This window comes from Staurois parvus, unplaced genomic scaffold (genome assembly GCF_062004578.1).
Source record: "Staurois parvus isolate SC_StPar_1 unplaced genomic scaffold, SC_StPar_1.0 ptg000648l, whole genome shotgun sequence".
In the NCBI taxonomy this organism is placed as follows: domain Eukaryota; kingdom Metazoa; phylum Chordata; class Amphibia; order Anura; family Ranidae; genus Staurois; species Staurois parvus.
In genome coordinates, this window is record NW_028318444.1 from 486399 (window position 1) to 513560 (window position 27162).

The window sequence follows — 27162 nt, forward strand, 5'->3', positions numbered from 1 at the left end:
AATGTAACCAGAAAGCGGAACAGTAATTAGAAAAACATTCCAAACTCAACAATGGACTACAGTCACCTTCCAGAGTTATTTTTTACAAAGCTTGAAATTGCTTGAAATTCAAATTGCAATAAATGTGTACTGCAAAATCATTGTGGGGTAGTATTTTCAAAGACCCAGAGGTTGACAGAATGTCTGATCTGCATGCTCATTTTGGGTCAAGAATTGAAGCCAACAGTTCACTGGAGAGGAATAGCAACCACATGGGAGGCAGACAAACTCCTCCACAGTACACTGAAATGTCTGGTGCTTGCCCGGGGCGGACTGACCATTTGGAAACTCGGGCACTGCCCGAGGGCCCAGGGTCAGTAGGGGGTCCCATGAGATGCCCCTGGTACCTTTTTCATAGGCTTTTTTGAGTTTGGGCAAGGACACAGGGGCCCCATGAGTTGTCAGTCCGCCCCTGGTATGGACTCTGCACTTGTGCCCTTTTTATATATGAAGATTATAGATGAATGTATACATGGTATTTGGGGTGTGTAGCTTTGGCCCTGTCATAAAGGAAGACAATCACAATGCTACTTCCTTAGCTCACAAACTTACATCATCAGCTGAATAAAGGAGTTGGGGAAGTGCAGGCGTCCTATATTTTCCATGCTGAAAAAGAGTAGAGTAAGGAAACAGCTGGATCTCTTTCTTTCTCACATTTGCATGCTGTTGTGCATGACAATTGTAAGATCAGTGGCCACAGGTCTTGTTGTTTCAGCACAGGAGAGAGAGGGAAGGGAAACTGCTGAAAGCAATGAAAGTACATTCAGATATTTCTGCACCAATTGGTTAGAAAGGGATGGGGGTGTGGTGGTCTGCAGGGGAAGGTAAAAGGTTACACCACGGAAAGTGCGCCCTCAGAGGTGATGGTTTGTTTACACTTGTGATGCCCTCTGAAAAGCAATATGCAGTAGATCACTTTTTAGAGGGCAGGTATGTCACCTCCTGGATAGTTTTTCCAACTGAAAGCTTGCCAGACCTTGTTGTAGTGGTGTGCATTTGAATTATATTTAGATGTGACCCACTTGGGTCATATTCAGTGGTGGTATTTTTTTGCTGTAGCCATGTCATGTGTATCACCCCCTCTGGCTAATATGTTAGCTTATCGCAGGCAGTCAGAGGTCAGTAAAACTGTGACTCAATTGCCTATTTTTACCAGCCGCCAGTATAAACAAGGCCTTTTAGAGGCAAGGCTTGACAGAGGCAGCTGGTAAACCCATCTAATGTTTGTTAACATTGCCATTCAGCTGGGAGAGGAATCTGAACAATCTGCTGTAAAATGTACATCACATGTACTGTAATTAGAAAGTGAAATAGAATTACCCTATAGTTACATATAAGCTGATTATGGGAGAGCACACCTGTTGGGGTCTCAAGGATTTATACAAAAAATGTCCAATGACTGAAGCTGGTAGAATATTAGATGTGCTGCACAACTTCCTTTAGAACAGAATTTTGGAAATTTTGAAAATATCTGTTTTGAGATATGCCCCAGTGGTGAACAACATTAAAGAGCTAGTAAACTCTCAGTTTTGAATTTTACCTACAGGCAAGCTTATAATAAAGCTTACCTGTAGATAAAATGAATATTTACTAATTGTTGACCGTTTAGGAGATATTCTTGGGAGCAGCAGCTGGTGACATCACTGGCTCATAGGCTCTGAAGAGAACTGCATTCGTTCAGAGCTTTGTGCCTTATCTGTGACTCGCGGGAAAGACATCATCACAGCTCGGCCATTCAAGAGGCCGCAGCCTGTGATTCCAGAAAGAAGAGTTTTTTGTGATTTGTAAGTCTTGGGAAGCTGGCGCCCCTTTAGACCAGTACCATCATCTGCTACAACTCAGAAATGTATAATAATATGGGGTAAGGAAGAAGACGAATGAATCCTTTGTCTCCCATGTTACAGGGAAACAGAATAAAATCTCTCCTTTCATATCCTGTAACAGTCGGTATGTTGTGTACATATTAGAATGCCCATGCCATAAGCACTATGTAGGAAGGACCACAAGGAGACTGAGGGACAGATTCAGGGAGCATGTGTACAACATTAAGAGAGATTTAAAAGAGCACTCTCTAACCAAGCATTATAGATATCACCATAATAGAGATTCCTCAAGTCTGAAATTCACAGGAATTGACCTCATCCAACATCACTGGAGGGGCACAAAACAAGCGAAGGGCAGTCACCCAGCTAGAAACCAAGTGGATCTATGAAATCCAATCCCTGAATCCACGAGTGTTAAATATAGATCTAGACGTCAACTGTTTTATAGATACTAGCTGAACCATGTTTGAACCTTTTGGAGTATTCTATTCTATATCTGCACCCTAACATTAATTTAGTGAATTTTTTGACAGGTAAGATTTGATCATCTGGAAAGTATGGGTTTATTTATACCATTAATCTCCTTATAGGAAGTTCACACAGATCGGCACATTATATTATATACATTGAGATTCATTCTCGTTCTATTCTATATCATCAATTTTTCCATATATGTAATACTGTTTCATTGTTTTATGGAATATGATCTCATGACTTTTTATGCTGGGATAATAATTTATTTATATATTTTATGTATATCTGGATTCATTCCTATCCTATTCTATATAGATATTCTATATTTTTTCTTTTAATTTATATATATATTTATATTATATATTTATATAACTATGATTTTAACATACTAGGATTAGTTGGGTTTACGTTTTAAGTCATTTGGTTTTATGAATATCTTGCTGTATGATCCCACATTGTGGTTTTATCCTGATTTTTTGTATTTAATCATTATTTATGGTTTTAAAGGGGGTTTTTTTAACTTTATTTTTTCCAATTTTTTTCCCCTTTATGGTTTGTATTTTATAGGGACATTAAGTATTTTTTGTTTACTATAATGAGCATCATTAGTAACATTTAATATGCCTTTTCTTAATATATATAGATGAACCCACAATGAGTGATGATCTGTGCATATTCCATTGTTCTATTGATATTTATCTACATTTGTAATGGTGAATAATTACCCCAAGTACTTCTTATTCCTATTTTTGTGTATATTGCTCCCTCTTGGTATATCGAGAGGAAGATGGTAGCTAATAGGAGGTTCATTGAATCCGTCCATGACTGGACTATGCGAGCGTGCATGCGCATGCGCATTTAGGGTTCATGATTTTCACCTCCAATAAAATGGCGCCGCTTTACACTAAATATGGCGCCCACGCAATACGCATGCCCGGGTGCACCGCTAGTATAAATAGAGGAGATGGACGTCCGACGTTAGGCACAACCCTTTTGATAACGTGCACTGGCACGAAACGCATCAAGGAGGAGCCTTTACATTGTGATGTCACGCCGCTGGAGCCGCACAAAGGTCCGGCAGCCATTTTGGAAAGTGGCTGATCAGCCACATGTGCTGATATTGATACACTATTTTATTCTCTTGGACTGTTTTATGGAATTCGCTTTCTGATACAATTTTAACTACTGGATGATCATCTATTAATAAAAGGATTCATTTAAATACTACACTATGAGGCTTTCATATCATTTGGCTCTGATCTGAGCTAAGATCACAGAGACCCCCAGAGGAAGCGTGGCTGCAGAGGAGGCTGGTGTCCAGAGGAGGGATCCTTGTTCCAGGCTGGCTGACAGTTCCACTTAAAGGGGCTCCCTACACAGTCATATTGGTTTAATGTGCATAACCTATGTGCATCTGGTGAGTGCTCATTTTATACGTTGCTGCACAGATTAAAATCACACAGATTTCTTAATGAGAGGCACTTATGAATTAGAAAAATGAAGCACATATTTGCTGACCTGACCAAGTCAAGCCTGCACTACTTCTGAACACTTCTTATCTATAAGACTGTTTTTATCACATTTAATTTTGCGCTTGATAAAGCGCCATATCCACCTGCAATTTTGCATACAGTATATTATTATACTGCTTATTACTTATTTATTCATTCATGTAATTTATTGAAGTTATTAATTTATTTCGCATGTCTAGCGCTGCACTTTTATATTGATATGCTACAACTGTTTTGAAGTTAATTCATGTTTTTCTTATATTTTCTTAAACTCTATAGATATCTTGTCAGTAACATTCACTCCTGAGGAAGTGAATTTATATATTTATGTATTTATGGGATGCGTTTGCTTTATGGATCTGACTGTATGGAAACACTTGTGAAAATAGTTAGATGTAATGTACATATAAGTATAATGTATACGTTACATAGATACATACTAGAATATGGTAAATCAACTTCCTATTTTTAATCAATTTCTCACTGATATTTTAATGTACAGATCAATAAACTTATTTTATGTTTAGCAAATTTGTATGTTGGTGACATGCCTTCTTTAAAGTTCTATGGGCAAATAAACAATGCAGTGTACCTGTTAAATAGGAATGAAGTCACCTTACTCTGTGCATCAGATCACAACAAGAACATTTGTCACAATGTATATTATACATTGCAGGACTAAATGCTGCACCAAGACAAAGTACACTGTATTTTTCAGAAATCAGGAACTACAATCTCAGCATGTAATGTGTGCTAGAATGGTCATTAAACACTTCATATTATGTGATATACCCACCCTGAAAAATGACCACAATCATAAGATGCATTCTTTGCACTGACCATCACACTAATGTATCATGAGTTGTAGATATAATCATTTTTAGCAGGGGTTCCCTGAGACTGGAAAGTTATTTCAAGGGTTCCTCTGTGTTGAAAAGGTTGAGAAAGGCAGCCCTAGACGAAAAGCCAGTATATAGTTAGCCACTGACATGGGGGTAGTTTGACCTGTATGAAGTGTATATTTTTGCAATGAGAAATACAAGAATCACAGTGATATACATGCAGCTGTACACAGTGTGATTTCAACTGAATGCTAAAGAAACTTGGGAGTAACGGAAATCTCCCATACAAAGACAGCTCCCCAATTCTTACAGCATGTATATGAAATACAATGCATATACTGTATGTATTCCTACCCACCACCCACAACATACTACCACCAAGCTACCTAGGATATACTGTACATGTATTAAAGATGAACCCTGGCCACAAAAACATCATTTAAATATATTTCTCAAAAGCCACAAAATATATAAGTCTACATTGTGTGCACCAAATGCCTTTGGAAACTCAGATATTATCTTGATAAAAGTAGCAGTGACATTATCACTGTACTGGACATAGCCTGTGCAGAGAGCAGAGCTGTGGAAGGGACCCAGCTAGCTCCACCCACTGCAGGCTACCTGGAGAAAACTACAGGAGGGGGTGGAGACAAGACCAGTCATCCTGCACAAGAAGAGAGAGCAGCAGTGGACGGTCCTTATCACAGGAAGCTCCAACATAGATGCATGGTTTCACGCTGGAATAATGCACTGATCTGGAAGAAATACTCAAAACAAACCAAGATTCTAGGAAGAATACATGTCTCTTGTATTCAGACAATAATCGCGTATCTCATATTTCAGCTTTAACACCCTCACCCTTATACAATGATAGTGTGTAAGTAAAGCACAAAAGGAAACATAAGAGCAGAAAAAATGTTTGACCTTCAAGTGATACCTGTGGCAAAGAATGTTTCTTTTCACCTACCCATTTTCAGATATACTATTCTCTGGTGGATTATTACTTTTTACATGGTTTTAATATACTCTAATATTTGCTTGCTCAGTAAGTAGTAGTTTTGCTGTATTTTAACTGATGTGTTATATATCTGGTATATATCTCACTAAATATCTCATTGTGGCTTATATGACACAGCAAGCTTTTTCTGTTTTTCTGTGGTTGCTGAGTTTATACTTTATGCAATAATTACATGTATTTACACTAGAACTGTCTTTCTCTCTAGTCCACCCTGCTTTTGCAATTACACAGTTTATATAATTGAAAGATGAGCTTTATGTATGTGTTAAAATATGCTGAATGATGAGAATTCCTTGTGATGATGGCATCATTTTTTTATATGAGCCCATGTTATTTTCAAACATCATCAGTCTTTTTCTTCACCTCTTCACCCAAACCTTTTACTGCCAGGAACCAACTCCTATTTTACATATCAAGTTGCAAGACCATGAATACTGTTTTTCACACATTACTTACTTGAAATTACACACAATGGGCTAACAGTAGTGAACAGGGGCGGACTGACAACTCATGGGGCCCCTGGGCAATAGGGGATCATGGAGCCCCTGTGCCCTTGCCCAAACTCAAAAAAGTCTATGAAAAAGGTACCAGGGGCATCTCATGGGGCCCCTTACTGACCCCGGGCCCTCGGGCAGTGCCCGAGTTTCCAAATGGTCAGTCCACCCCTGGTAGTGAAGGAAGATATGCCCTAGCATCAGTGTGAGGAACAAATGTTCATGCATTGCTGATGTCACTGGAACCAGAGGCCAGTGCTGTCACCCTGAACCAGAGACCATTGTTGTCACCCTGAACCAGAGACCATTGTTGTCACCCTGCAGCAGAGACCAGTTTTGTTACTTTATACCAGAGGTCGCTGTTGTTACCATGCCCCAGAGGACAGTGTTGTCACCCTACACCCTACACTACAGGCCAATGTTGGCACAACACAGAGAGTACTGTTATGTGCAACTAATACAGAAACTAAATATAACTAAACATTCAGAAGCAAATCAAAGAAAGTCTCCAAAAATAATCTGTTATATCAATGAAGGAATACACTGAACAGAACATTACATTGGTGGAACTCTTCATGCAAAACAAGCTGAAGCTGTTTAACTAGGTTTACCTGCAATGTGCAGTAAAACAAGTCCATTCCCAGACAGTCTCCCTCCATTTGCTGCTCCAACCTAAAGACTAGATAGCCTCCTTCCAGCATTAAGCCCATGTTGCTTTCCACTGGGACAGAAAGATTATCAGGCTTGGTCTAACCAGAAGGGACAGCAGTCTTCTCTCCTGGCCAAGGTCAAAATCTGCACCAGTGAAAGGGAACTGACCATTGCAGCATGGCTAGGTAGGATTGTGGGAGGTGGAGCAGCAGTGTCAACAGAGAGAACTAAAGAGCTGTTGCTCCAGGTGGGTCTGCTATCTGCCGATTGGATGCTCACCCAGCTTTCAAGTTGATCGGTACACAAAGAAAACTTCCGGGTGGCAGCACTCCAACAGATCCACTTTATTAACTGTCTATAATTGTATATCATGTACAAAAAAAAATTATATATATATTTATTTATTTTTTTTAATCATGCATATATCTATTGTCAGTGCATGTAATAGCTACCCCACTAGTAGACAACTTCGATTAGACTAGTAAATCTAGGAAATCTTTTGAACCGTGTACACCTCCGCAAAATATCATTCATGAAAATGAGTGAGATCCCACTCAAAGTTAGGACCTTTTGGTATGTGTGTTTGTAAATAAAATATCCAAATATTGTTGCGTTTGCAAAGCAACTTAAATACATCCCTCCTCTAAGGGGTTTCTTAACTCTCTCAATTCCTTGAATACTCAAGGCTGCATGGTCACCCCCATGCACACCATTGAAATGATTGACCACATCGGTGGAATGTTTCTTCTGTATATCATATACGTGATTGAGGAGGCGATCGTGCAGCCTCCTGGTCCTTCTAATCACATACTGCATATGTCAAATTTTACATAAATCACATCTCGTATTGTAATTAATTAACTCTTTCTTTTTGTATTCTTTGCCACTATTTGTGGAGACAAACACCTCACCCCTCTTCAAATGCAAATAACAAGGACAGTCCTTTGCACTGCAGGGGAAATTCCCAATGAAGTGTAACCACTTTTCACTTTGTTTCATTTCATGTTCTGGTAACATCACCTGGAAGGGATTGAGAGCCTGATTAAACTGCTGGCACAATCTGAGTGTTGTGGAGTGTGTTTGACCTGAGCATTAAGAGATCATTAGGAGGAGATTTTGTGGAAGTTGACGGATGTAGATTTCTATGAACAGATTAGAGAATAACCCACATACAGTAGGCTGTGAAGAAAAAAATGACAGATGTATTGAATCAGACCCTAAAATTAGCCCACAAATCCCTGTATCCCCATGCTTTATTTCTTTGTTCCCATAGCTACTTTTCTAGATAAAGACTTGGCTTTTCTGGTATTAGGTACTCCATCATATATTAGAGACATCTTTGGTTTTTGGATAAGTTGCATGTTCAACCGAGGGTGATACAAGGAACCCTACTGGTAACCTGAGATGTTGATAGCCTCTTTACCTCAATAAATTATGAGCTATTTAGGCAGCTTGTAAGTTCATTTAGGATATAAAAATGTAAATACTGTGCTTATGTGAAAACATACCAAAAAATATATAACGTAATAAATTGTAAACAGTAGCAACAGTACTATGAGTTATACTTCACAGTTCTAAATTATATCTATATATAAACCTGTTGCGCTTATAACCAACTTGTGCCAAAATTCTAAATCGAGTGTACATAAAATTATCAGTAAACATAAATTAAAAGAATCAAATAAAGTCCAAAATTAATGTAAGCCCAAATATGAATCCTCCATGAGTAAAAAGTCCTTTAGGAACAAAACAAACTCCGTGAAATGAAGTGCTGCGACATCAATAACTCCAAGGAGACACCGGGGTGATCTCACCACCAAGTGTAACCAAAAGGATTTTACCATCTAGCCAGAGAAGTTAAAACAAGCATGTGTATATCATGGACTCCACCAAGCCTCCTTCCATGTCAAGCCTCATACATGGACCATCCACATAAGGAAAAGACGCAGCAATGGATTATTCTGTTGCGTCTCTTACCTTCCATGAATGTAGTTTCCTGAGCCCATGATGCACACTTTCAGAAGACCTGTCATGCTGTGTACAGGGTGGCTGGGTGACTTTGTCCAGCCAATGGCTGTGGTTGGTCCATGTACAAGATTTGACATGGAAGGACTCCTTCCCATTTGGTACAAATGTTTCCAAGGTCAGATTCCAGGGAGTTGGGTGGGCTGCAACCAGAAAGGCACATTTCTCCATTTGTGGTAGCCATGTCCCAAGATGTATTCTGACTAGAAATCGGTGATGGCTTGCAGATTTTTTGTGTTGCCTAGGACAGCACAAAACATAAATTCACTCCTGGGGAGGAGAACAACATCATAGAGGGGAAGTTTTCATCCATAATGTTAAGAATTAACATGATAAATTTAAAAACACCTGGGCTGGCTGGATGTACTATTCATATGAGATAGCGGACATCTAATGGTATATCTGGAACAGGCGAACCTCCAGACTAATTCTTTTGAAGGTTTGCTGACATGATCATTGATGTTCTGATTGTACAGTCTGTAATCCTATAGCTTATTACATTTGATTTCTTATTGTTATTATCTTCCATTGCCCTTCTTTACATTTTTCTTTTCTGTATGATATTTTGTTTCTATTTACATTTACATTGCTCTGACAATGCAGTGCCTAAGGGTCTTACTATGTTCTTTGCAGTGCCTGACTTTGAATCTGTGAATGGTGCTCTTCTCTACGTGCATTTTCATATTTATATGTCCTCACAGAATGTATCCATTATAAGCTGATTCATGTCAGTGCATTGCTGGTATCTGATTATAGTGCTACTTGTTTGAACTATTAAAACCTAATAAAAATAAATAAAAAACAAAAAATGGAGTTCCGTTTTCTATACAATATCATACTATAATATAATACTTTACAATGCTTTAAGCACAAACATTTTCAATCACATTATTTCTCTCCACATTTGCAGTCAGATAGATTGGCTGGTTCGAGGCAGAATTTTAGTACCGAATTATGACAAGAGCAAAGACTTTTTTAGTTAAAAAAAGAATGGGATTATTTCCCTATCTGTCCTGTGCACAAGGGAGGCAGCACTCTTATTAAGAACTTGTCATACAGTCCTTGTCGTCTCTGCTCTACTTTTAACTCTGTACGATCTCCGCCACCACCTCCACCCAGTAATTCACTTACTGCTCACGTGATTGCCAATCACTTCAAAAACAAGATTGATGCAATTCATGGGGCATCTCCACTGCACAGATATCTATCCATAATAACATACCCTATACAAATCCACCGTCAACACATTCCTCTTTTGACCTTGTTACTAACAAAGAGGTTGCAAAAGTTCTCAGAAGCCTGCCTTATCCCTGCCTTATCCCTGGATCCTGTTCCCTCACAACTACTACGGCCACCCTCTTCTTCTATCCTATGCTCCCTCACTCACATCTTCAATCTCTCCCTCTCTACTGGCATTTTCTTCTCGCCTCTAAAACATGTGTTGATCACACTCATACTTAAAAAGCCCTCACGAACCTCACCAGACTGAACAATTTAAGACCCATCTCCTTGCTCCTGTTTACCTCTAAACATTTAGAATACATTGTCTTCAACTGCCTGATCTCCTACCTCACTGACAACAAACTTCTTGACCCCTTATAGTCTAGCTTTCTCTTACTACTCTTCACTGAAACTGCCCTACTAAAAATCACTAATGATTTACTAACTGCCAAAACAAATGACCACTAATCCATATTCTTACTTCTAGACTTCTCTGATACTGTTGACCATCCTCTCCTCCTCAAAAAATTCCTCTATCTTGGCCTTCAAGAGTTTGCTCTCTCCTGATTCTCCTCCTACTCATCACAGCACCCCTTCAGTCTTACTTATAACTGTGTCTGCTCCTCTCTACTTTATCTTTTTGTAGGGATCCCCCAAGGCTCTGTCCTTAGACCCCTTCTCTTCTCCATCTCCTCTGTCGGTCACTTGATAAACACCCATGGCTTCTAGTACCATCTCTATGCTGATGACACACAAGTCTATCTCTCTACTCCTCACCTCAATCCTTCAGTCTCCTCTTGTATTGCTAACTTACTAACTGACATATCAGCATGGATGTTACACCACTTCCTCAAACTCAGTCTTTCTAAAACAGAGCTCATAATATTCCCTCCTTCCCCTGACCCCTCCCCTGACTTCTCCATCAAGATCAATAATACAACCGTCAGTCCTTCCCCTCATGCCAGGGTACTAGGTGTATTCTGGACTCTGACCTGTCCTTTCAGCCCCAAATCCAATCGCTGTCCAAATCTTGTAGACTTCACCTCCATAACATCTCCAAAATATGCCCCTTTATAACCACTTACCCTGCAGAAGATTTACCCCCCTTCATGACCAGGCCATTTTTTGCTATACACTGCTGCACTACTTTAACCAGTTCAATTTCAGACACTTTCACCCCTTCCAGTCCAGGCCAATTTTCAGCTTTCAGGGCTATCACACTTTGAATGACAATTGCGCAGTCATGCAACACTGTACCCATATGAATTTTTTAGCATTTTGTTTACACAGTGGTGTTTATTCATCACTGGGATTTTTAATTGTTGCTATATAAATGAAAAAGTCCAAACATTTTGAAAAAAAAGTGTTTTTCTTATAAAAGTTTGCAAATACATAATATTGCTTCATAAATATTGGCCAAAATATATTCATCTAACTTTTTAGTAAAAAAAAATAACCCAAATTAGTTTATACATTTTTATTTTTTTTATAATATTATTTAGGTTTTTTTTATATTTTTTTTGCCATACTGTCACCCTAGCACAGTGTTTCTCAACTCCAGTCCTCATGGACCCCCAACAGGTCATGTTTTCAAGATTTCCCTCAGATGAAACAGCTGTGGTAATTACTAAGGCAGTGAAACTGATCAAATCACCTGTGCAAAATAATGGAAATCCTGAAAACATGACCTGTTGGGGGTCCATGAGGACTGGAATTGAGAAACACTGCCCTAGCAGTACAGTGTCATGAAGATTTTTTTTTCTGTTTTTACACTGATTGCTTTTACACCCATAAAGGCTATAAAAGCAATCATTTCTCCTCTCTGACTGCATTCCTGCAGCCATTGAGAAATACTGTGTGAGCCGTGATTGGTCACAGCTTGTCACATGGTACAAGGCTGTTGTGAATAGCCTTGTACCACGTGACCTCTGTGATTATTCACAGATTTCACAAGTAGTAAGCAATGATGTCCGGAAGTGACATCTTGTTTATTACTGTTCATGTGATCACTGATTGGCCAATCAGTGATCACATGAATCGGGACCTCATGATGCTGCACACTTCCAGGGAGCGCGCACAGGCAATGGATGCAGGGGAGGGGGGACGTTTAGAAACATCCACCCACATCGGCAGCGCTCCCCTCAGGCTGTTTATCGACATAGGCCGGATGGAAAGAGGTTAATTGACAACTATTTGTAGAATTGACATTCTACAAATAGCAGAATATATACTGGAATTTTTATTTCTTAATTTTCTTTATACCAGTATTGGTGGCGATCAGTGACTTATAGAGGGACTCCGGGACTGCAGCAGGCATTCTGACACTAACTGACACTGGGTGGGAACTGACGAACTGCCACTGACATCTCCAGTGACACTAATACAGTGATCAGTGCTAATAAAAAGCTCTGACACTGTACTAATGACACTGGGCAGGAAGAGGTTAACATCTGGGGTGATCAAAAGGTTAACTGTGTACTCTGTTGTGATTACTGTGTGCTGTTTTTACTAGGGAACATGCTGGTTTTTATCTCTCTGCTTTGCATTAGAGTCTAATCGACAATTAATGGTACTCCTGCTATTCTATTGATGCAATCATCAAGAAAAATGAATTAATGTAAGGTGAACAGCTCTACTACCTCCTATTTGAAGCTCAATATACCTATAGTGCAATAATATTTTTCATATATCATAAAGTACAAATGTGCATAAATATAACTAATGATAACGTGCATAAACAGCAAACACAATATAATATATATATATATATATATATATACACATACAGTATATATCAACTTTGCTAGTGAAAAGCAATATTGCAACTGTAATGTTAAAAAGAACAAATCCAATATAAAGTTTTCAATTGTCATTTACATGCATAAAGTGCCCCATAAAAGAAAGTTCTCAAAGACAACGTGTTCAATTTCTCTTCCTTATTCCACCTTTCAGTTCTCTCCACCACCAAATACACCAAAATGAACTCACCAGAGAAAATGCTGCTAATTGTATAAAGCTAGCATACAACACATAAGAATCTCAAAATCAGGATTTGCAGCTTCTCCAGGCGCAGCAGGTCTCTCACAAGAACTTTCCATACTGGTGCTCCATAATATTCAACCATATACACATACTCCAAAAAAAGAGAAAAAGGCACTCATAGTGTAAAATCATTCATGACTTTATTCAATAAGAGCACACCCCAACACTTACATTAAACAGTGCCTCAACTGACACTGATATAGCGCACAATCTCATATAGTCAAGCCAACTCCAGCGGCACCCTCAGGGCGAAGCAGGGCCTTTAAGTCTTATTTCACATGGTAATATATTTAGCTGTGTGTTTGCATACAGTAGATTGTAAGAATTTTGTTAAATGTCTGTTCTGTGTTCCTTACAGCGACAATAAACCTCATTTTTTTTTCTACTAAAATAACAAACATGGTATACGGTATACTTACCTTCTCTGTGCATAGGTATTGCACAGAGCAGCCCAGAGCCTCCTCTTTTGGGGTCCCCTGCCGGTTCTCCAGGCTCCTCCTCTTCAGCGGGTGCCCCCATGGAAAGCCGCTTTCCATGAGGACACTTGTGCAGGCTCACTCCTGAGCTACACTGTCTGCATCCTTTGACACAAGGCGGGTGGCTCGGCCCTGCCCCCTGCTGACTTGGCACAGCATTTGATTGACAACAGTGGGAGCCAATGGTTTCCACTGCTAGCAATCTGCCAAGGCAGGAGAGAGATACCGGTGAGAGCAGCTTCTCTTGTGGACATCGCTGGATCAGATCAGGCTCAGGTAAGTATAGAGGGGGGCTGGGGAGGATCCTGCAGCACAGAAGGTTTTTCACCTTAACCAGTAGGGGACCGCCCGCAGTACATATACTGCTACAAGGCGGCCCCTGTCTGCAGGATCACATATATAAACGTGATCCTGCATTCTGGGGTAGGGGGCTCGCGCGAGGCTCGTGACTGCCCTACCCGCAGCACCGATTGCAGCCGCGGGTGTCAATCACCGGGTCACGGTCGGTGATTACCCGCCGGAGCCCGGAAAGAGAGGAAGGTTGCATTGTTTTCAAAGGAGCTTTCCTCCCTGTCAGCTTTCAGCAAACTGTTCCGGGTTTGCAGGACACAGTCTTCCGGGACAGTGTGTAACAGAGAGGTACACACCCCCGCCCCCTAGTAAAACACTCCCCTCACACAGTTAACCCTTTGATTGTCTCCAAAATTTAACCCCTTCCTCCCCAGTGCCATTAGTACAGTGTCAGTGTTTTTTTGCACTGATCACTGTATTGGTGTCACTAGGGATGTCAGTGACCCCAAGTCAGTTCCCCCCCAGTGTCAGAATGTCCGCCACAGTCCCGCCATAAGTCGCTGATCACCTTTCAACTCTATTTTGCTTGTCAGATATCTGGCATTGGTGAACAAACACTTTAATTAATTGTTACATTTTTGAATGTGAGTTTTGCATATCCTATTCAGTACAAACAGTATTATAATTACAAATGGTTGTTTGTGACATAGGATACTTCTTCTCGCCTGTCATAATTCTCCCCCCATCTTCCCCTATTCCACTGTCCATTGCTGTCAGACCCATGCCTGACTTGTGTGCCCTATTATATTGTATCTCTCCCTCCCCTTCAATCCTAGTTTAAATAGTCTTTCAGCCTCCCCATAAACCTCTCCCCCAGCACAGCAGACTCTCTTCCATTTAGGCGAAAACCATTTTTAGCATATAGGTTGTACCACAATGAAAAGTCAGCCCAGTGCTCTAGAAACCCAAATCCTTCCCTCTTACCCCAGGTCTTTAGCCATGCTTTCAGTTCCCCAATCTCCCCACGTCTTTCCTGTATTGCGCATGGCACAGATAATATTTCAGAGAATATAACCTTGAAGGTCCCTCCCTTCAACTTGCAGCCTAGTTCTTTAAATTGGTAATCTTGTGATATAGGAGTTACATTGTCTCTCAATTCTTATGCAGAAATAATCCGGACATATTTTTCCCTCTAAATCCTATCCTCTTCTAACTGAATAGCATACATTGACTCAATATCTATCAATATTACAATTATTGAAGCTAAATATAAAGTCATCCTCAGATAGTATATGGTCCTTTCTTGATTAGCTAAGTAAGTGCCAAATGCATCACCTTTGTGTTTTAGGCAATGTACCCATCCTGAATCTTTTTTCCCTATATGATGGTCTTGTCTAATAGTCCGCAAATGTATGATTAAAATAGACTCATATAGTCTCTTACTAATATATCATTATCTGAATCAACTTCTATGGTTCTCTTTAACCACACTATGCCTTATATTCCAGTAAACTAATTTCTTACATTTTTCTTGCAACTAAAATTATAATTGCCAAGTCCTGGAACTCCAGTCAATTAATTTTTGATTGTTTTTTCCAAAATTTTACTGGATAATGATTAATGATAATCTCAGCTATTTTAAATGACAAGAAAGGTTTGCAGCCCTTGGCTTAACTATACGACCACTAGTTTTACACCTTTTAATATTTTAATTCATTATAAATATCCCATAATTCAGTACCTTTTTTGCTTGTGATAAGATTAGAATTTTGACACATTTATGTAACAAATTTTTATTTTCCTCTGTATCTTTACTTGAAATTGAATAAATATAATTGAATCAGGAAAAAAAGAATAGTGGTGGATTAATTAAGATCAATGCACTCTGAAGGGTTAAACAGAGCCTATGATCTGTATTTACATATGTAAAAATGTTTTGATTTTAACATCCATAAGCAGCAGACAGCAGAGTGGGGAAGAACTTTGAAGTTGGTCTATTCTTATTTAACATTTTCCATTATACATGAATTAGAACTGTAACATTATATTTTGGGTTATGATTATTTTGTTGCAGTTTGCTGCATTTACTATGTTGTAATGTTATCTGTGACATCCACTGGTTATGTGTTTAAATGTAATTGTATAAACATGAGCCCTTAGATCAGGGGTCTCCAAACTTTTCAAACAAAGGGCCGGTTTCTGGTCCTTCAGACTTTAAGAGGGCTGGAGTCTGGCCAGTGGGGGTAGAAAATATTCTGGGCCCAGCATCAGTGAGAATAAACATAGCCTCAGGGATGATGGTCAGTAGAAGGAAAAGTAGTGCCCCATCATTGGTATTATTGGGAGGAATAGTACCACAGAAGTGTTATCAGTGGAAGAAATAATGCCCCATTATTGGTGTCAGTGGGAGGAATACTGCTTTATCCAGCCCTTGGCTGGATAAAGGCTATTAAATGGCCACATCTGGCCCTCGGGCTGCAGTTTGGAGACCCCTGCCTCAGAGGGTGGAGCTTGATTTGCTATCATTGCATGTCTTCTTTACTCTCAGCAGTTATTTATTGAACTTGAATTAATTGTTAATTAGTCATGTGCATGACAAAGAGTGGGGATGCTCAAAATTGTTCATATTATTTTATTTATTACAGGTAGTTACAGTATATAGCGCCATCAATTTATGAAGTGCTTTACATATATATATATATATATATATATATATATATATATATATATATATATATATATACACAGTATATAATAATTGCCACCTGTTTTTCAAAGAATGAATGACCTCACTAATAGAACTCCACACTGCTATTATTTTGAACATGCCCCTTTCAATTAGTTATTCAATTACACAGAATCAGCAGCATGCATGTCATGACTGTTGGGTCTGTTGGATTTCTATTACTCTACTACACCTGCTAGTAAATTATTTGCAATGTAGAAATATCATTTCTACCAAAAACAGTGATTGATCAGGTTAGTGATGTCTAACTGCTATTATTTTGAACACAACTGTATGTGTGTGTTAGAAACGTGTGCTAATGCACATGCATGCACAGATATATATATATATATATATATATATATATATACACATGCTTTGTACAGAAAGTTTGGTGTACCTTCCACTGTGCGCCAACATAAGGGCACCAACTAAGCCGGCAGAAGAATCAATCCTTCAGCTTGACTGTATTAGGGCAATACCTTTCTTAGCAGTACTGTTGTGCAGCAGGTTTATCAGATTTCATAGAGGCTACACCTAGACTCTCCTGACTGAGAGTCTACAAGTGAGCTAGCCTAAATTCCTTGTTTTCCTATACTTGTTTCACTTGGAGAGTAATCTCCCAGTCGGAGGGCTATCCTTTATACCCTCACTCCTGCAAAATAAGTGACCACATTTTAAAGGGTATTCATACTGTTTTGCCTGGTTTCTGAGCTGAATCACCTTGTTTATGTAGCACCCTCCTAGATAGGTGCTAGGATGTGTATAGTTAGATTAAGCATAGCTGTGTTTCTCTGCTTACCAGAGAGGCTGTCAGATAAATTAAGTGTGGTATTCTGCTTAACAAAGTGCTGTGATTGATTAGTTAGGTCTGTCCATGCTGCTCTGGTGCTTTTGGAGTTTTGTCTGAAGCTATGAGAGCCTCCCAGAACATGAGAAAGGGCTAGACAAATGAACAGCATGAATATGGATACAGCCCTGGCCAATTGCAGGGGAAGGCAATCCCTTTGCATGCTGGGAGTGGTATTTATGCTATAGGAGCACATTGGTTTGGGGTCTTCCCCAGGAGTGGATAGCACCAGCCAGGCTGGAGGCAGGCTACCTTGTCTATCAATTGCTGCCATGTGGCCTCAGGTGGGTCAACCTGAGGGCCTGAAGTGACCCTGGTTCTTCAGTAAGCTGAGTGGGTTGAGATGTCCACCAAAAGCTCTGTCTGGTATTACTGGAGGGTTTTGCCTGGACGATTAGGAGGAGGCAACCATTCTGTCCATGAGCCTCCTGAGTACTGACATTGATGAATTTGGGGACGCTGTGTGCTTGCTATCTCCCCTGGTGCTTGGTAGTCAGCGTGAGTCTAGAAAAAGGGAACACTGGGTAGTGTTCCGGAGAGTATTGTCCAAGTGTTGCTACTGCAAAGGACTTTACCTAGCTATGTTACCTTTGTCGCATTCTGTGCCTGAGGAGCTCAGCCCTGTAACTACTAATACTCTTAACCGCTTCCATACAGGGCACTTTTACTCCCTTCCTGCCCAGCCCATTTTTCAGGTTTCAGCGCTCTCACACTTTGAATTACAATTGTGCGGTCATACAACACTCTACCCCAAACTAAAATGATATAATTTTCTTCACACAACTAGAGATTTTGTTTGGTGGTATTTAATCACCACTGGGGTTTTTATTTTGTGCTAAATTAACAAAAAAAGAACAAAACTTTTGATTAAAAAAACACATTTTTCTTTGTTTCTGTTATAAAAGTTTGCAAATAAATAATTGTTCTTTATAAATTTAGGCCAAGATGTATTCTACTACATGTCTTTGGTGAGAATAACCCAAATTAGGATGTATTATTTAGATTGTAGGAAAGTTATACAGTTCTAAATTATGGTATATATCTAAATATTGATCAATCCTGAAGTACTGACAGCCAATCTAATTTCTTGAGGTCCAAGAATGGCAGAACAGTACAGATATCCCCCAAATTACCACTTTTTTTGCAAAGTAGACAGTCCGATGTATCTCATAACAGGCATGGCGAGTTTTTTGAAGTTGTAATTTTTTTGTCATAATTTTTCGGAAAATGAAAAAATAAAAAAAAAATATGTTCCCTATTCTTTTTACATACTGTCACCAGTGCAGTACAGTGTCATCATATAACTGGTATGGTGGTGATCAGGGACACAGACTGGTGACAGTACAAAAAAAAAAATTATAATTTTTTTTAAATTTGTTTTTATTTTTTTATTAGTTTTAATTTTTTATTAAATTTTTTTCTCTTTTTTAAGATTTTTTTTTCATATCTCACTATGACCAAAGTAGTATAATGTTACCATAGTAACATTGTACTACTTTGGGGAAATGATCAGTATTTTTTATTTTTTTTTACACAATTTGCTTATAGCAAAGAATTACTTTGCTATAAGCAAGCATTTACCTGAATGACATCGATTCGTTCAGGGGTTTTTTTTGTGCTTAGCTGTGATTTGGCACAGTGATCACATGACACAGCTGGGCTGTGATTGGCCCAGCTTGTGCAAGTGATTGCTGTGACCAGTCACAGCTAGGCACACTTTTATACAATGGATGGCATGAAAAGAAGCCATCCATTGTATACAACTGTTATGTGACCTGCTGTGATTGGTCACAGCAGGTCACATGGTACTGGAAACGGGGCCGGTACACAGATCTGTCATCGGCCGTGTCCAAGGTACACGGACGGTGACAGATCGCGCCGTAGAGCGGCCCTAAGGGCAGGCGCACTGGCGTCCACCCGGAGGGATGAGGTGTTTTGCCGGCCGCCTTTGTGCTATTGGCCGGGCGGGAACTGGTTAAAGGGGATTTTGCTCACTTCTAAAACAACTTGCTGCTATAGGTTGCAAGGACGTCTGCTATCTACTGTCAGCCAAGACTAATAAAATAGCTAGCTGTCCTCTGTGTGAATAGTTCTGATTTGGAATAAACTACTACAATTCCCCATCCCTATCCCCAGTTCTACAATAAACTCCATAAACAAAATATTCCCTAGACTGGTCATTGAAGACAATAAGCTGAAGTGTGTGCAAGTGTATTTGGCTGAAGAAATACACTGTGCCTGCTAGGCGAGTAAAGAGGAGCTCGTGGACATCATACAAGCAGCTCCTTCGGGGACGGTAGTACCACATTTATTTTGAACCTTTGTGTAGCCTCCCTAGCAGTCTGATTATGTCCATATTTCTGTGCTCAAAGCGGTACATTTTTTTGCATGGAAATATGTTTTTTTTTTTTTTATTGTAGGCCTGTAATTTTTAGGAATAACTCACTGAAATCTGTCCGAACAAGAATCTAGTAAACATCCCGGGTATGTTAAAATTTGAAACACGAAATCAAAAATTATAATTTAATAAATAATCATAAAAAGTCATAATATAATAATACATTTAATTCAATAATATAATCAAACCAAAAACACTGAAATTTGAAATATAGCGCCAAGTTTGCACATCACTGAGCGAAATCGCAAAATCACTTTCAGTGTCTGATGGCGAATTTCCACACGAATCATTATCACTCAATTCTGCAAGTAGTTCTAATTTACTATCGCTGTTCTCTAGCTGGTCTAAAACCACTTTTGATCTAAAGGGACGATTTTTGGATGCCATGGAAATTTCTCAGTTTCCAGGCAGAAAGAACAGTAAAAATGCAGGCAGGGCACAGGACAAAGCACTAGGGACAAAATGTATGTGAAATGGTTTGATACAGTAATGTTTTACTATGAGATTTTAGTGAATTTAGTGAATGTCACTTTTTCACGGTTTTAAATTTCCCGCCGTTCTGTCCCCGTATGTCCTGACGTTGCAGGGAACAGAACCCAGAAGACAGATGCCGGCATCGGCTGGAGGACATTACCGGGTATGCTGCAGGGAGGACATCGCGGGAGCGAAGGACAAGGTAAGTGCAGAAGGGATCCCGCAGCAGCGCTGCAGGGTATTCCCGAGTGTAGCTCGGGGTTATCGCTTGTGGTGCTGAAATTTTACCCTGAGCTACACTTGGGAATACCTCCAGGGAGATTAACAGTTAGATTGCCTACATTCCTTCTCATTAAACTTAACACAACCTAGTTATTTATTTTACAATAGTGTGTGTCTATTTTCCCTTGAGTGGCAGCATGGAGACTTCCTGGCAAATGTACTTTGGTGGTGTTAGCAGGGGCGCCATCCTGTCATGGACCTAGTGATGAACAGAGGACACAAATATGCCAGTAGCTCCTTGGGGTGGTGGGCTTCATTTCTTTGTAAATGGTTAATGGTTATGGAAGGAGATTGATCTGTAATATGCTTATATCCCTATCAATACCTAGACAAGCCATTTATTCTGGTGAGTGTCAGAGAGAGTGGAGGTTTGGTGATCAACACATGGCGCACACTGCATACAATTTTAAAAATCTTGGAGTTTTGTAGAATCACTACCAGTTGGTGGATGGACTTTTAGACACTTTGTGACAAGAACTATATGAGCACTTTACTCACAGACTTTTAGTGTTTGTTGTTAATAATGTAATTAATATATTACATTGCATAATAACAGTGCTACCCTTTTCTTATTGTTCATGCTTTTTAAACTTTGGACGTGCACCACGTGCTTTTTAAAAGCTGAAGAGTTGGAGAGCACCTTCAGCTTTGGAAAATTTGCTCCCCTAAAATTAAGTGTTTTTCTTTTTCTTTCCAGCATGTGCTTTTTGTTTCCAGTTTGCATTACATTAAATCATGTTATGGTCACTGCTACCCAGATGTTATTTTATATGAACATTACTAATAAGTGCCACATGATTTGAAATGACCAGGTCCAGCAGAGCATCTCTTCTAGTTGGGGCTTCTATAAACTGTACTATAAAATTGTCTTGTAATAGGTTTATACATTTCTGCCCAGCAGGGCCATTATTTCAGTCGATTTCAGGTTAGTTAAAATCTCCCATTATTACAACTGTCTGAGCTCTTGCAGCCCTTTCTATCTCTGCGAGGAGTTGAGTGTCCACCACTCCATTAACACTTGGGGGCCTGTAACAAACTCCACTAATTAACTTTATAGCATGCACTCCAATATGCATTTCCACCCATAATGCCTCAGGTCCCCTTTCACACTTACTTTGAGATCACTTCTCACATAGAGACAGGCACCACCACCTTTCTGTTTTGGCAAGATTCAAGAATACCAATAAAATCATAGTTCTCTTCAAGCACCAAATCTTCCAACTCTTCTATTTTGATTGGCAGACTTCTGGCATTGATGAACAAACACAGTTATCCATTTTTGCACTTTTGTTTTGCATATCTTTTTTTTGTAGTATAACTAGTACTGTAATTGTCAATGGTTGTAACATTGGAATCTCCTTACCCCCTGCCATAGCCCCACCCCCAATTTCCCCCATTCCATCCTACATTAGTGTCTGACCCTTGTATGACTTGATTGCCCTATTATATTCTACTCCTCCCCCTCAATCCTAGTTTAAAAACTAATTCTGCCTTCCCATGAACCTCTCCCCTGGCCAACTTTCATTTAGGTACAAACTTCATTTTAACATATTGGTTGCACCCCAGTGAAAGTCAGCCCAGTGCTCTAGAAACCCAAATTGTTTCCTCTTACACCAGGTATTTAACCAAGCATTGGGTTTTTAAGGTCCCATTGCATATCCTATGTTATGCATAGCACAGGCACTATTCCAGAGAATATAACCTTTTAGGTCTTTCCCTTCAACTTGCAGTCTAGCTCTTTAAATTGATCCTGAAGGATCCTTTATCTTCCATGTATTCTGTAATTGGTCCCAACATGAACCAAGACAGCTGGGTCATGTCCAACCCCTTCCAGCAATTTGTCAACCTGGTCCCCACTTGCTGAACCCTGGAAACAGGGAGACAGAAAACCATTTGGTTGAGGCAATCCTGGCAAAACCATATTCTACCAGTGCTTCTGATTATAGAATCCTCAATTATCTCCAACTGTCTGGGCCTTTCAGCATTACCTTCACCACCTTCCTAGTTTGGCTGCTCTCCCAGGCAAATAATAGTACAGGAAACAAGCACTAGATCTGTATTTAAAGAGCAACTAGCATGAAAAGGTAATACCTCAAAACCTTCTGTGTAAAAAAATATGAAAAATAACATGCAGCGCTAAGATAAAAATAATATACCTGAATACATGAGAATGCAATAAATAAAGTATATAAGATCTTATAAATGAGAGTAGTTCATTAATTCAATGCTTCATAGATAAATTGGTGAAAAACGGTGACAGTCTGTGTCTGACGAAAGACAATAATCGTGACACTGGTGGTAAGTGTGAGAGTTGCACTAACCAGATAGCGCTATATTATGCGCATGTGAATGATGAAATCATCTGGATATGGACATCTGGACCCAGGTTTTCTGACGGGCAGCGACCGGAATCACAGCATGTCAGCCAGGCTTCTGAATGACCAAATTCTGATAGAAGACCACCAGGGGGAGCCAACTACCAGGATGTCATCAAACCTTCTTTAAACCAGGTATCCAAAAGAGTGTAGTATGCTCAGAAAGGACCACCAGAGGAAGACTGCGTCTTGAAATGCATCTGACAATTCCCTTAGAGAGTATATCCCTTAGTTGGGGGGCCTATATTTCAGTCCTGCTTTGTAGTTACTTGGATCTCTGCTCAATCATCCCATTAGAGGAGCTCGGTAGAGTGTTATGAGTTTCGTTAACCTCCCCTTCACTGAAATATGTCTGCAGTACTATAAGAAGGCATCCAATTACCTAAAGGACATTTGTGAGTACTGATCTGACCTAGGCTTTTGTGCCTGCTAGCAGATAACTGTTCCTTAGCAAAGAAGCCAGTAGTCGTTCCAAGTGGAGACAGCTCTCATAGAGTCTCATACCTGGCTTAAAGCGGAGTTCCACTCACCCTGTCAAAAAATAAAAGCCAGCAGCTTCAAAAACTGTAGCTGCTGACTTTTAAAAAACAGCCACTTTCCTGTCCCTCAGTCCCGTGGTGTGTCCCCCGCAGCCCGTTTCACCAGCCGTTCTGTATTCCTGGAGGCCGAGTGTGGGCATACGGCTGTGACTGCTTGCGGCTTCACAGCCGGGTACCCACTGTGCATGCGTGAGTAGCGCTGCGCTTCATGAATGGTCCTGTAGTCTTCTGGGACCTGTCACGTGTCCCAAAAGACTACAGGGAGGGAGGACACCTTCCGCTTCTGATTGCCTAGGCGATCGGACCAGAAGTGGGAGCAGGTACCTGTCAAATTCGGTACCCGCTCCCCCCCCCCAAAGATGCCAATCCTTAATGGGGAGTGGGGAAGCAGTCCTTAAAGGGGAACTTCCCCTTTTGGGTGGAGCTCCACTTTAACTGTTTTGGCTCCAGCTCTTGGGACTGTGCTCTATTGGAATTGCTGGGATCTCAAGTTCCTCTCCTGAGAAGCACATACCAAACAACCCCTCTAGTTTGTGAAAGACTGTTTGCTAAGTAGTTTCTCTTCTGAGAAATTCATACAGTCATATCTTTTCAGTGTCATTATGGGAGAACCATTCTTTTAATTTTTCACAGTTGATTATGTTCTGAGTCTGGCAGAAGATATTTGTTTCCGAAGTCCAGCTATAGTGAAGAGTGTCCTCCTGTTTGTACATAGTTCTGGAGTATTCCATATTACCCTACACCCCATCCAAGTTACGTAAAATAAACCAAAAAAAGATTCCCCTAGCCTGTTCATTGAACCAATTGGAAGGACTGTTGCTGTGTGCCTGGCTGCCTCTGCCCTACTTGGGAAAGAACCTGGGCAATATTCCAGCCACTCCTTCGGGTGTGAGTGCTACGCTTGATTAGCACAACCCAGGATGGGACCAACTTGTCCAAGGAATGCTCTAAGTCAGTACATGGACTTCAGTCCAGACTGGTTCTAGACCAGCTGAAACAAACAAGTTCCATTTCTGCAGAATGACGGAAAGCATATAATAGCATTCGTGGTGACATACTTCCTTTCATCCGCCAGACCGTTCACCATCTTATACCAGAAAAAAGATATGTAATATCCTTCAAATAAGCAAATTACAAACTTTTAAAAAAGGTACCAAATTATACTCCCTATTTACACTATGAAGGGAAAGAGATTCCAATATTTTTATCCATGTTGTCTCTATTTTTACCAATAATTAATGAATGACTAAAGTGAAAAAAACATCTGTATGGAAAAATTCAAGTTGTAACCAATACTTGTTAAATTTAACAAAGATATAAAACAATTGTTGTTTGTTTTCTTTGAATGAAAACAAAGGTATATTTATATTGTACTTATAGTTTAATAAACTTTTTAAAATAATTTTGTAAAGTATTTTTCTTAAAAAAGAACTTAGTAAGCGCAACAGCAGATTTCATACATTGTACTTTATTTTTAAATAACATCACCCTAAAGCATAATCCATTATAAATAAAGTTGAATATATTTTAAATGTTATGTATTAGATTAACAAACACTGTTGAAAAGACACATTTTAAAGGTAGATCTTCATCTGAAGATTTTGTGTGCAAACTTAATAAATACAAACAGCAGATTTTGTACATTGCACTTCATTTTTAAATAGCATCATTCTAAATCATAAACCATTATAAATAAAGTAAAACATTTTAAATAGTATGTATTAGATTAACAAACACTGTTGAAAAGACACATTTTGAAAGGTAGATTTTCATCTGATGCTTTTGTGTGCAAACTTCTTTAGCAAATCCAGGAAATGTAAGGGCGGAATTTTTGGAAGTCCATCTTCAACTGTGCAGTCCTAATTTGAAGATAGTACATTATTAAGAAAAAAAAAATGGCAGGCAGACAGATACTTAAAAAAACCTCACTGTTGTGCTGTTAATGATATTTTATCATATATATACATATATATATATATATATATATACACACTGCATGATGAAAAGCATTTTTATAGAATACAAAATATATGAAAAATATTTTTAAAAGTATATATTTTTTAACTATATTCTTCAGATTTTTTCTAACATATAAAAAAGTAATTTTAACATATATTTTTACATATATTTGTAAATGCATTCGAAAAATGTAGATTTGTATTTTTAAAGACATACAGTGTATTTGAAATTTTTTAATTTATTTCGTATTAAAAACACATTTCAACATACAGTATATATATATATATATATATATATATATATATATATATATATATATATTTATTTAAATATATTTTGAAATATATTGAACATGGCAAAATTGAAGTATTTCAAATATATTTCAATATATTTGGGAAGAATATTTTTCAAATATATTTCAAATATATTTTTCTTCCATGTGGGAATGCCTGGGCATCTAAGCATCAATGACATCTGGTCATGAAATGGTTAATAAATTTAGCAGGTCTCCTTTCCTTACGCTGGTGCAGTGAACAAGAGAATCAAGACCTGGACCACCGTAAATATGTTGGGTTTCAATGCCAACCTCTCCTTCTGAAAATGAATTGACACAGAACATGCATAAATCTTCCATGGTCAGCATTCACTCCAACTTCACTGAACATAATTTTATGGCAAGATAAATTTTTTTTTTGGTACAAGATTCCTTTCATTTATGAAAAGCAAAGAAAGAGTGGAGAAGTTGAGCATTAGCTTAAGCTTTGCAACAGAGAGAATGTGGATACCTAATAGGTAAGAGATACAGGTGAAACTCAAAAAATTAGAATATCGTGCAAAAGTTAATTTATTTCAGTAATGCAACTTAAAAGGTGAAACTAATATATGAGATAGACTCATTACATGCAAAGCAAGATAGTTCAAGCCGTGATTTGTCATAATTGTGATGATTATGTCTTATGGGTCATGAAAACCCCAAATCCACAATCTCAGAAAATTAGAATATTGTGAAAAGGTGCAATATTCTCGGCTCAAAGTGTCCCACTCTAATCAGCTAATTAAGTCATAACACCTGCAAAGGGTTCCTGAGCCTTTAAATGGTCTCTCAGTCTGGTTCAGTAGGATTCACAATCATGGGAAAGACTGCTAACCTGACAGTTGTGCAGAAAACTTTCATTGACAACCACCATAAGGAGGGAAAGCCTCAAAAAGAGAAATTTTTGTATCTCATTTGGAAACCAAGGACCCAGAGTATGGAGGAAGAATGGAGAGGTACACACTGCAAGATGCTTGAAGTCCAGTGTGAAGTTTCCACAGTCTGTGTTGATTTGGGAAGCCATGTCATCTGCTGGTGTTGGTCCACTGTGCTTCATTAAGTCCAGGGTCAACGCAGACATCTACCAGGAGATTTTGGAGCACTTCATGCTTCCTTCCACAGACGAGCTTTATGGGGATGCTGACTTCATTTTCCAGCAGGACTTGGCACCTGCCCACACTGCCAAAAGTTCCAAAACCTGGTTCAATGACCGTGGGATTACTGTGCTTGATTGGCCAGCAAACTCGCCTGACCTGAACCCCATAAAGAATCTATGGGGCATTGCCAAGAGAAAGATGAGAGACATGAGACCGAACAATGCAGAAGAGCTGAAGGCCGCT